Source organism: Bubalus bubalis, chromosome 17 (genome assembly GCF_019923935.1).
Source record: "Bubalus bubalis isolate 160015118507 breed Murrah chromosome 17, NDDB_SH_1, whole genome shotgun sequence".
In the NCBI taxonomy this organism is placed as follows: Eukaryota; Metazoa; Chordata; class Mammalia; order Artiodactyla; family Bovidae; genus Bubalus; species Bubalus bubalis.
In genome coordinates this window covers 55294976-55307318 of record NC_059173.1, presented here as the reverse complement: position 1 = coordinate 55307318, position 12343 = coordinate 55294976, and the positions used below count along the sequence as shown (strand labels likewise).

The 12343-nt window shown below is 43.7% G+C and overlaps 1 protein-coding gene across 11 annotated transcripts in view; it reads left to right on the top strand.

Moving 5' to 3' along the window:
• TBC1D9 (TBC1 domain family member 9) overlaps window positions 1-12343 on the top strand; it is a 123569-nt gene that overhangs the window by 55652 nt on the left and 55574 nt on the right. The gene's annotated exons all lie outside the window — the stretch shown is intronic.

Here is a 12343-nt window from a genome sequence, read left to right as displayed (position 1 = left end):
AAGCAGGAGGTGGAGGCACACCTGTGTTCCACTTGCTTGGCCAAGAAGTGCCTTCACTCACACCCCGTTGGCTAGATAGTCAACATGGCCCCACAGGGAAGCTGGGAAATGACTAGGAACACATGAAGTCCTGGGTGGACTAAGGAATACTTATCCTTCCTACTGAGTAGGGATTATTTATTTCTCCTGATGGTAATATGTAATAATGTACTGGGCTTAAGGACTTCCCTTGTGGCTCAGCTGGTAAAGAATCCGCCTGCAATGCAGGTGGCCTGGGTTCAATCCCTGGGTTGGGAAGATCCCGTGGAGAAGGGAATGGCAACCCACTCCAGTATTCTGGCCTGGAGAATTCCATGGGGTTGCAAAGAGTTGGACACAACTGAGCGACTTTCACTCACTGGGCTTAAAATAGTGGTAAACAGTCATGCTGTTATTAGGTCTCTCACAAGAACTGCTAGTCCAAAGTGGCTGAGGTTTTTTTTCTTTTTTTTTTAGTAATTTGTTTTTTCAAATAACCCTAGGAAGAGCAGGGGCACTGAACAGTTTTGTTTTGTTTTTGTTTTTTTAATTTTTTGCCATGATTTTTTAAAAAATTAATTGATTTTCTTCTTTAGTTTTAGATTTATAGGAAAATTGAATAGATAGTTTGGAGCACTTCCATATATGCTCCATATATATGTTTCTCCTGCAGTTAACATCTTACTTTGAAACATTTGTTCCAGTGGGTGAACCAGTGTTGCTACATTATTATTGAATAGAGTCCATACTTTATTTAGATTTCCTTAGTTTTTACCTGATGTCCCTTTTCTGTTCCAGGATCCCAGCCAGGGTACAATTTTCTATTTAGTTGATATCTCTTTAATCTCCTCTTGGCTGTAGAAGTTACTCAGACTTGCCTTGTTTTTGATGACTCTGCCATTTTTTAAGGATAATGGTCAGGTGTATTATAGAATTGTCCTTCTGTTGGAATTTATCTGGTGTTCTTCTCATGATTAGGCTGGGGTGATAGATTTTTGTGAGGAAGATCACAGAGATAAAGTGCTATTTTCATCACTTTATGTCAAGCAAGGGCACCTCCCATCAAGCTGATTTATGACTGATGATGTCCTTCATCACCTGGCTGGAATAGTGGTTTTTTTGGGTTTTCCCACTGTCTTCTTCTCCTTCCCAAACTGTCCTCCATAAAAGTAAGTCACCATGCACACTTACCGAGTAGGGGGTTTTAATTTGTTCAATTATTTTTATCACTGTGAATGCATGACTATTCCTTGTGTTATAATCCAGCACAACTATTTTGTTGCTCAAATCGGTCTAGCTTTGACCATTGGGAGCTCTTTCAGTTGACTTTATTTCAGGTTTTAAATTGATCTCTGCTTGGTAGGAAGTGCCATGCTGGGATCTGAAGATATAAAGATAATTAGATCCGGCCTCTGCTCTTGAATGCAAGGAAATAGTCACAGCCCAGTGTGAGCAAGTACCAAGCGGTGCCATTGGGCAGTGGGGCTGCCAACTAGAGACAGGAACCTTGGCTGGCCTTCTACAAGGGTAGGAGGAGCTCTGTGGGGATGATTTCAGACTGCCGGAAGGCTCTGGTACCCTAGCAAAACACTCTCAGGGATTCAGCACCTGAAATTCTAACATTGTAGTTGTGTTCCTTTAAAGTTATTCCGGTTCAGATGCAAACAGGAGAAACAATGAAGTGACTTAGCATTTAAGCATTCCAGTGAATGAAGGAATGGCATTGCGAGTCCTGGCAGGAAGAAAACCATCCAGGCAGGCCTGAGGGCTGGGGATTAGAGCAAGAGGAAAGGGATAAGGATAAAGGAAGAGAGAAGCTGGACCCTGACAGTGTCATCCCTCGTAAGATAGAGTTGTATTTCACGCCACACAAGGGGCAACACCCAGCTACGGTAGAAGGGGAAGTGCCTGATGGGAGTTGCTTGGGAAAATGTCACCTTTAGCTGGCAAACAGTGTAGAATGGTATTAAAATAGACATTGGAGCCAGCAAGTGAAGAAAGAGAAAGGAAATCAGGCAGAACTGCCAGCACCCCTGGACGGAAGGAGGCTTTGACACTCTCGTCCTCCAGCATTTGCATCACTTATTCCAGACTTTCAAAAACCTGTAGAGCCTGGAGGTTCTCAGAACCCTTAGGATTCCTGGCCTTCCCAGGTCAATGCACGCGTACGGGGCTGTGATGAGCTGGTTCCTTTCTGTGACTTTTTTTTTCCTCCCCTGTTATCTGACATCACTACTCTTCACTCTGTTTCTGAGGTTTTGCCGTTCTATGAAGCAAAGGCTCCAAGGAATGCTCCTATGGGGAAGAGCCCAGAGTTACGAAGACCAGTTATTCCTGAGTTATTTGCCAAGCCAGGGCTAAGGAACACAGGGCAGTAAATGCTGATGTCATAATTTATACCTCAAGGAGATGATACCTGTCACACATGCATGATCTCATTATAATACACCTGGAGCGGTTGTAGCTTTTGAATATATTGATTACCCAGAATTTCCTTGTAGAAGACTCCACAGAAGTGAGACTCCACAACCTCTATTAAAGTTCATTCACCCACTAATTGTTCCTTCTTATCGATTTCTCTTTAAAACCCAAATGCCTGGCTCCCTTTCAGGAGATTTTAAGAGCCGAAGTTGCTAGCTTAAAAATGTTCCTTTCAGTTTGTAATTTAAAAAAAAAAAATTTTTTTTTTTTTTTCTGTAAGCTATAAAGTTGATATTTGGTGGGACTGTCTGGCAAGAGCTTTTTAATATGCTCTTTTTTTTTTTTTTGGTTGCACCTTGAGGCTTGTGAAGTCTTAGTTTTCTAACCAGGGATCGAACCTGGGCGCTCTGCAAGCTGGGCCCTCCACAGTGTAGTGTGGAGTCCTAACCACTAATTTGCTCTGATTTTATGAATCGTTGCTGTAAGAGAAGGTTCAACAGAAGATTGTCTAACTCACTGCCCTGTAGAATCCATAGGATTGCAAACCTCTGTTTTTATGCCATGTGCCTTGTGAAACTGATTTGTGTAAAGTGAACTAAGGGCACGTCTACAATCAATGTCTTCCACTTTCTGTAGGAGAGTAGCTGTCTTAGTGGTAAATTCTACTCGTGTGACTGTCTTAGGTTTGAGCCACATGGAGCCAGGCAGGACCTAGTTTTAGACCTCGTGTGACTTATCCAGTATAATGTTCACTCAGTCATTGACAGTATGAACAGAAAGAAGAGGGGAGCCAAAAACAGGAGTTATTTGTTGAAACGTTGTTTTCAGATGCTTCTTTTTACTGTGTTCTATCATCTGTATGCAGAGAAGGCAATGGCACCCCACTCCAGTACTCTTGCCTGGAAAGTCCCATGGATGGAGGAGCCTGGTAGGCTGCAGTCAATGGGGTCACTAAGAGTTGGACACGACTGAGCGACTTCACTTTCACTTTTCACTTTCATGCATTGGAGAAGGAAATGGCAACCCACTCCAGTGTTCTTGCCTGGAGAATCCCAGGGATGGGGGAGCCTGGTGAGCTGCCGTCTATGGGGTCGCACAGAGTCAGACACGACTGAAGTGACTTAGCAGCATCATCTGTATGCAGATTGACTTGAAGAAATTGCTTTATTATGTTTCTTTGGCACTGATACCTTTCATTGGGAAGGGGAGCCAAAAACTGCCTAAATAATGACTTTTTCTTTTCACTGCCGCTTCACAAAATGAAGCCACTGTTGTTTTTGGTGGATATTCCATTGTGCCATCGATTCCAGCCTGCTGACTTGCATTTTGTTCTGTGGTTTGTGTAGTCACATCGTTTTTGCTATTTATTTTTCTTTTTAAATTGTTTACTTTAATTATTATTTTTTTTTTACTGCAACATGCAGCTTGCTGTATTTTAATTCCCTGACCAGGGATTGAACCCAGGGCCCCGGCAGTGAAAGCTCAAGTCCTAACCACTGACCACCGGGGAATTCCCTGCCATTTCCAAGAACATAAAGGAAGTAGTGCCTTAGGAGTTGGTCCAGAGTACTTTGTTGTGCTGGTTATACTCTGACAGTCTGCCTGTTTCCCACCAGTGAGTGCATATTTTACACTTGTGCTCTCACTGGGGCACTAAACAGCTTCAGATGTTCCCCCAGCAGCTGGTGTCTTGGCCTTGGTGCCCCAGAGGCAGGAGAGAGCTCACTCCTTTGCCCTCCTCAAACTTCAAGGGTCTTAAGCAGAAGGCAACCCATTTGGCTGTCCCCAGAAGAAGAACTAAGGGCTTCCCAGGTGGTGCAGTTGCAAAGAATCCGGAAACACAAGAGACCTGGGTTTGATCCTGGGGTCAGGAAGATCCCTTGGAAAAGAAAACGCCAACCCACTCCAGTATTCTTGCCTGGAGAATTCCATGGGCAGAGGAGCCTGGTGGGCTACAGTCCATGGGATTACAAAGAGTCAGACACGACTGAGCATGCACATGCACATGATCAGAACTGGGAGATTCAAACAGTAAGAAACATTATACAGCCTCATAAGAATATTCTGCTGTGGTGTTTAGTTGCTAAGTCGTGTCTGACTCTGCAGCCTCATGGACTATAGCCCACCAGGCTCCTCTGTCCATGGGATTATCCTGGCAAGAATACTGGAGTGGTTGCCATTCCCTTCTCTGGGGATCTAACCTGAGTCTCCTGTGTCTCCCGCATTGGCAGGTAGATTCTTTACCACTGCGCCTCCTGGGATGCTCTCCAAGAGAATATGGACATATAAAATTGCACATAATTCCAAGGCCCTGGGACACAAGAGTTACAATTGGAGAGACAGAGGGAAATGTCGACAGTTCTTGGTGGATACATCTGACCTTCCAACAGGACTAATAAAGGAAATGGGGTGGAGGTTGTGTGCTTGATGGCACCTCACAGATAACACAGCCCTGAATGGTGCCTTGATTCCCCTGCCCATTGATTTAGTTTCCCTTTTCTTTACCATCTTAGAATCTCATCTGGGCCCATGTAGGCATTCATTTTCAGATAGGAAAGAGAGTAGCCACGGATAGATGGCAGCCCACCAAGCTCCCCCGTCTCTGGGATTCTACGGGCAAGAACACTGGAGTGGGTTGCCATTTCCTTCTCCAATGCATGAAAGTGGAAAGTGAAAGTGAAGTTGCTCAGTCGTGTCCGACTCTTCGCAACCCCATTGACTGCAGCCTACCAGGCTCCTCCGTCCATGGGATTTTCCAGTCAAGGAGTGGGTAAAGTGGCAAAGTAAAGTACCCAAGTTCACATGGCTAGTTACAGCCAGTTAGTGCAGAGCCAAGGTCAAGTTCTCAGCCCCCTCCACTCCCAGCCCAGGCCTTTTTAAATGCTACCATGCTGGCTTTTATGATTGAACATTCTTTTAGTCAGCAGCTACTGAGACCTGGAGTTTAATGAAAGGGTGCTAATTGGTTCTGCTTCTCCTACTTCTCTACACTAGATAGCAAAATGCTGGATCATTTAGTCACCTTTCACATGACATACACGTAATGTGGACGTTGGCCATTATCCATGTTTCCTTGGTCTGTGTACCTCAGGAACTATTTGTGTATCCTTGGGAACATAGCAGCTTAAATAAAAGAACTTACTCTTTAATGTATAAGCAGCACATATTTATTTCAGGAAACTAGAAAATATAGATAAGCAAAGAAAATAAAATATTAAAAAACAATAATCCTGCTGCTAAGTTGCTTCAGTCATGTCTGACTCTGTGCGACCCCATAGATGGCAGCCCACCAAGCTCCCCCGTCCCTGGGATTCTACGGGCAAGAACACTGGAGTGGGTTGCCATTTCCTTCTTCAATGCATGAAAGTGGAAAGTGAAAGTGAAGTTGCTGAGTCGTGTCCGACTCTTTGCATCCCCATTGACTGCAGCCTACCAGGCTCCTCCGTCCATGGGATTTTCCAGTCAGGAGTGGGTTGCCATTGCCTTCTCCATATACATGTATACATAGGTGTATATATATACATATGTGTGTCTGGTATACATATATGGATAGTCTTTCTATGTCAAGAAAATATATGTCTATCCTGTCAATTTTAACAAGTAGATAATATTTTATTGTGTATATAATGTAATTTACCTAGCTGATGGGATGTTTTTTTGGAAATCTAGGTTTTTTTCCCCTAATGATAAACTGCATTTTGAAAAATCTTAGTATCCTCTAAACCAAATATTTCCACATTCCTTTAATTATCACCTTAGGATAAATTTATAGAAGTAGATATGCTGAATCAAAGAAGGCTTTTAGTGTCATTAGCCTGGTTGCCCTCAAGAAACATAGCCATTTACATTCTGTCCATCAAGGTAGGAGAGGACCTTGGCATTTAAGTAAAATAAGCAAAATAATGACGGCTGCTGCTGCTGCTAAGTCGCTTCAGTCATGTCCGATTCTGTGCATATCGGCCAGGCTCCCCCGTCCCTGGGATTCTCCAGGCAAGAACACTGGAGTGGGTTGCCATTTCCTTCTCCAATGCATGAAAGTGAAAAGTGAAAGTGAAGTCGCTCAGTCGTGTCTGACTCTTCGCGACCCCATGGACTGCAGCCCACCAGGCTCCTCCATCCATGGGATTTTCCAGGCAAAAGTACTAGAGTGGGGTGCCATTGCCTTCTCCTAAAATACTGACATCAACCACTAATTCTTACTGCCCAGGTTGAATGAGTTACCTGAGCCTCTCTTTTCTCAAGTGATTACAAAGCTATGAGCACACTGTTATGACCTGTAAGAGACTGTAAGCAGAGTTATGTAAGAAGCTTATAATAGTTAGACAAGGATTGCTAGGCTTGCTTTACTTCAATCATACGTACACTCTGAAGTCTAAACATAATGGTGTCAGGGCCAGAGAGATTTGTGCTGAATGTACGCTAGTCAGGTACCAGTTCAGCAGCTGGTTTTTAGTGCTGTGACATCAGAAATGAGAAATGATATCTTCAACATCAGAATATCTTCTACATCACATTTCAAGATGAGATCTTTGTGCTTTCTTGCTTATGATGGTAATAGCAAAAGTAGCTAGTTAGTGCTTTGTATTGATGTATTCTAGACCTGTGCTGTGCACTTTACACGTGTTACTGTCCGTAATCTCCAGCACAAGCTCCTATGGTAGGTGTTGTTACCCCCATGTTACAGATGTGGGATCTGAAGCACAGAGAGGTTAAGTAACTTCCGTGGTCACAGAACTTCTGTTTGGTGTGGAGGGGTTTGAAACCAGGTGTACTTTTTTGACATCAAAGCCTGTGGTCTGAGCTATTATGTAATATTGTCTCACTGATAATCAGGCTGTGTATTACTCTAGATACTCTAACCTCTAGGGATATTTAACCTCACTTCTAAAATATGTCAGTAGGTGGAACTGTAGCAATGAAGAGCAAGCATTTGGGGGCAGAAAAATCTAAATTTGATTTCATAGGATGTGGAAGCCTCAGCGTCCTCATCTGTAAAAGGAGGGTAATTGGACCCACTTGTAGGACTGCTGTGAGATTACATGTCTATGGTGAAATCGTGGCACCTGGTCTTGGTAAATAAGCACAGATAAGTAATTGAAAACACATCATTATCACTGCTTAACTTGTTTAAAATTTTAGCTTTAATTGGATGTGGATTTTTAAGTTTTTATTTAATGTTGGAATATAGTCAATTAACAATGTTGTGATAGTTCAGGTGAACAGCAGAGGGACTCAGCCGTACGTATACATGTATTTCTTCTCCCCCAAACGCCCCTCCCATTCAGGCTCCCATGTAACATTGAGCAGAGTTCCCTGTGCTATACAGTAGGTTCTTGTTGGTTATCCATTTTCAATACAGCAGTGTATACATGTCGATGGATGTGGATTTTTAAACCATAAATTTCCCTTTTGTTTCCAAAACTGTTTAAATCAGTGCATTATTTTGGGGTTGTATCTCTTGTCCTCTCCAGAGGCAAGTTTGTCCTTTTTCTGGGTGTAGGTAGTACCGTGGTGGCTTTGTAAATCCAACAGACAGCAAGTGACACTCAGGCATATTGGGTACTATCCTTTATTTTGTATTTAAATTACAACATTATCATCTTTGGGGCTAAAGGTTGCCTGTGTCTGAGGCCATAAAATAGATGGTTCCCTTTCACCTTTATTTAAGTAGCTTCAAGCACAATTCTTTTGAGAACTGGATCCGTTTTGGGATCCAAGCAGCCTGTTCTGGTATCTGAAAATACTAGATTGGTTGCTTTTTAATCCCTGGGAGGTTTAGTGAGTTTGCTTTGCTTGGTTTTGTTTTCTGCCTTGTCACAAGAGGTTTTTATTTTTGCCTAGACACAGACATATATATACAAGAGGTGTTTTTTTTTTTTGCCTAGACACAGACATACATGTGCATACGTACCCTCTTGATCAGAGGAAATATACCATCTTAGATATATTTGAATTCAGGTTTTTAAGTCAGTACTGCAGTCCCAGAACCAAATTTTGTTGATGTCAGTCATGCACCACAAAAGATACCCAGTGAATCGCCACCAGTGAAGTCTTACACCTTTGTTCTTAATCCTCAGAGGCCAGATACAATTGAATCCATTTTGTGGGCCCATTTTAATACCTCTGTCTTTTTATTTCAAGTGGACTTCCTGTACTCTTAGGTACATCTCAAACCAGATGAGAAATAAGACTAGTATTTTCCATCATCGTAGGTAGTGTTTAAATTTTGCCCAAATATACACACAGGGCCTGTGCATAGCATTCTGAAAACAAAACACAACCCTGCAAATAGTAAAAGATTCTCATTTTTCCAGATTTAATTTCTAAATACTCTTAAGCCCCTCAAGTGTTGATCCAGTTTTTCCCGTAGCAAAAAGCTTTATCTTGGGTTTCCTGAAGGCTTCTCCTACCCGACACAGCTTTCTTTGTTGTTTCAGCTGATTGCACATCGGGTCAGCTTGTTGTTCCTGCTGTATCTCTGTCGAAGCAGCCTTGCCAGAAAGTCGACTGCCAAGTCCTTCCTTTCTCTTCTGAGTGCCTAACACATTTTGCCCAAACGGTTGGGTAAATAGACCAGCCCTCTCTGAGAGTCATGGCAGAAGAGCTTCCTTTTACCTCACTTTACATAGTAACAGAAGCAAAGTTCCAGGCTCTTAAACATTGTAGCCCTTGGGCTTACTTTCTTGAGAAATGAAAGAGCCGGATATAAGGAACATTCAGGTTTCCAACATGTTTCTCTTGGAGTCTCCCTCTTTTCTAAAGGGTGATCTGGCAACAGTGTCAGTTGCTCTTAAACTGTTAGCAGGACATTTGCTCTGTGATCTCTGAGCAGTACCCTTCTCTGAGATGGGAAGTGGACGCCTGCTTTCAGAGAGAACTTTTACTTGATTGGCATCTTTAGAATGTGCCTTGTCCGCTGGGGGAGGAATCCAGCCCTGCCTTCTAGGTAGGCATCCTCGTATTTCCTGTCTCCAGAGCCTGGAGCCTTAAAAACCTGTCCTCATTTATTCTGTGTGCCTTTAGGAAAGTGATCAGAGAATATGGTGCATTTGCAAAGTAAATATAAATGTAAAAGGTATATTTCCCTTCCTCTCCCTGGCAAGTGTCTGTTGGGTATGGATCAGAATCCATAGTTAATTCCTGAAACTACTGTTGGCTGATAGCATCTGTGTTTTTTTCTTTTCTCATTTATGCTGATAATGGTTTCTTATAATGGTATACAGAGTTCTTCCTTATCTACTACCCTGTTTTCTGGAACTTTGTAACCTTGGGCCTGGATATAGCCAGAAGAAACCTGAAACCTCCTTGGTAGCACAGAAGCAGGCCCAAAGCATCGTGCAAAGAAGATACTAAAGATACTGAGATTTGGAATTGAAAGAGACACATGTACCCCAGTGTTCACTGCAGCACTGTTTACAATAGCTAGGACATGGAAGCACCCTAGATGTCCATTGGCAAACAAATGGATACAGAAGTCGTGGTACATATACACAATGGAATGTTCAGTTCAGTTCAATTCAGTTCAGTCGCTCAGTCGTGTCCGACTCTTTGCAACCCCATGAATCGCAGCACACCAGGCCTCCCTGTCCATCACCAACTCCCAGAGTTCACTCAGACTCATGTCCATCAAGTCAGTGATGCCATCCAGCCATCTCATCCTCTGTCATCCCCTTCTCCTCCTGCCCCCAATCCCTCCCAGCATCAGAGTCTTTTCCAATGACTCAACTCTTCGCATGAGGTGGCCAAAGTACTGGAGTTTCAGCTTTAGCATCATTCCTTCCAAAGAAATCCCAGGGCTGATCTCCTTCAGAATGGACTGGTTGCATCTCCTTGCAGTCCAAGGGACTCTCAAGAGTCTTCTCCAACACCACAGTTCAAAAGCATCAATTCTTTGGCTCTCAGCTTTCTTCACAGTCCAACTCTCACATCCATACATGACCACTGGAAAAAACCATAGCCTTGGCCAGACGGACCTTTGAATGCATTTGAGTCAGTTCTAATGAGGTGGATGAAACTGGAGCCTATTATACAGAGTGAAGTAAGTCAGAAAGAGAAACACCAGTACAGTATATTAACACATATATATGAAATTTAGAAAGACGGTTACAACAACCCTATAGGCAAGACAGCAAAAGAGACACAGATGTAAAGAACAGACTTTTGGACTCTGTGGGAGAAGGCAAGGGTGGAATGATTTGAGAGAATAGCATTGAAACATGTATATTAACATATGTAAAACAGATAAGCAGTACAAGTTTGATGCATGAAGCAGGGCACCCGAAGCTGCTGCTCTGGGACAACCCAGAGGGATGGGATGGGGAGGGAGGTGGGAGGGGTTTCAGGATGGGGGGACACATGTACACCGTGGCTGATTCATGCCGATGTATGGCAAAAACCACCACAAAAACCTCCAATTAAAATTAATAAATTAATCTAAAACAAACAAAAAATAAAGATACTGAAATTTGCCATCTCAACACTTCTTCTGTAAAGGGAGCTGTAAGTGGCTGCTGATGACTCCAAAAGGCCAGCCTCTTCATGTGACAGTGACTAGTATGAGAGAAGCCACAGGAAATGAAGGAACACAAGCAACAGTGGGGGGTGGAGAGGGGACATCGGTGGTGATCACAGACAGAAATGCGGGGATTTACATCCCAGGCAATGAGGAGTAGAGAAAAGAGCCAGTGGTGAGAATGGCATTAGGGGGTGGCAGGTAGAGACTGTGGAAATGATGGAACAGTGGGGCACACCGATGAGCAGGAGGTCGTAAAACAGCAAAGAAGGCAATAGAAGGGGAAAGAACGTGGGTAGAAAACCTGAACTTCGATATAGGAGTGCTCAGATGGCTACTTCAAAACGAGGGCCAGTCGTGAAGACCTTCATGTAATACCCATGAAAACTGGAGGCAGACGTGAACGTTTGTTGAATGAGTGTGCTTATACATATACCGTTTCCACCGTGGCTTGAGTGTGTGTGTGTTTTGGGGGGTGGCAGGGTGGGCCTAGATGAATAAGCACACGAAAACTGCAGGCAGTGTGTGCAAAGGTGAAGGCACAGCTGGGCTGCCCTGGGCCATATAGCTGATGGGTTCCATGCAGGATAACCAAGGAACAGGAGGCTGACTTGCGGTCAGTTGCCACCACGGCCTAACAGGGACTCCCAGGTCAGGTACCTGGTATGACCACCTGGTAAAGGGCAGTGCAGGGCGGTATACCAGTCCACAGGCAGACTGTCCCAGCTGAGCCGAGGGACGTGTGCAAACCAGCCTCTGGAAGGCATATCTACTATCGACATAGGCAGGGCGGAGGAGAGGCAGTATCAGAGGCTGGGAATTGCACCCGCTGGGTCTGCAGAAGTTCTTCGGTCCCCTGAGTCCCCAAAAGTGCCTGTGTCCTGAGGTGCGGACATCTAACAGTTGCCAGCAGGCACAGATGGGACGGCGGGGGGGAGGGCACGTGGCCAGTGTCGACTCTGGATTGGGCTCTGTCTGTATCGCCCAGCCAGCCGCAGCTGGGGATGGTGGTGACCTGTTTACAGGCAAGGAAGGACACAGTATATTTTAGAAAATTTTCCAATGCCTATTTAAAATTTTAAGATCTAAAATGTTTTAAAACTCTCTGGCTAACTCCAGAATGACTCATTCCCAAAATATTCCAAATGAGCATTGTATTTTGCATTTGGACAGTATTTTCTACTTTACAAAGTGTATCTATAGACATTATTCCATGTGATTTTTTAATAACATTTCTCTGAAATGAATAGGGTGTTTTTTTTTTTTTTATGTGTCTCCGTTTTACATGTAAAGAGTTTGAGACAAAGAAAGATGAAGCAGGCTGTCTACAGGCACCCAGTTGGCTGCTGGGAGAAAGGGAGGGGGACCCGGGTTTCATGAGCTTCAGCTCTT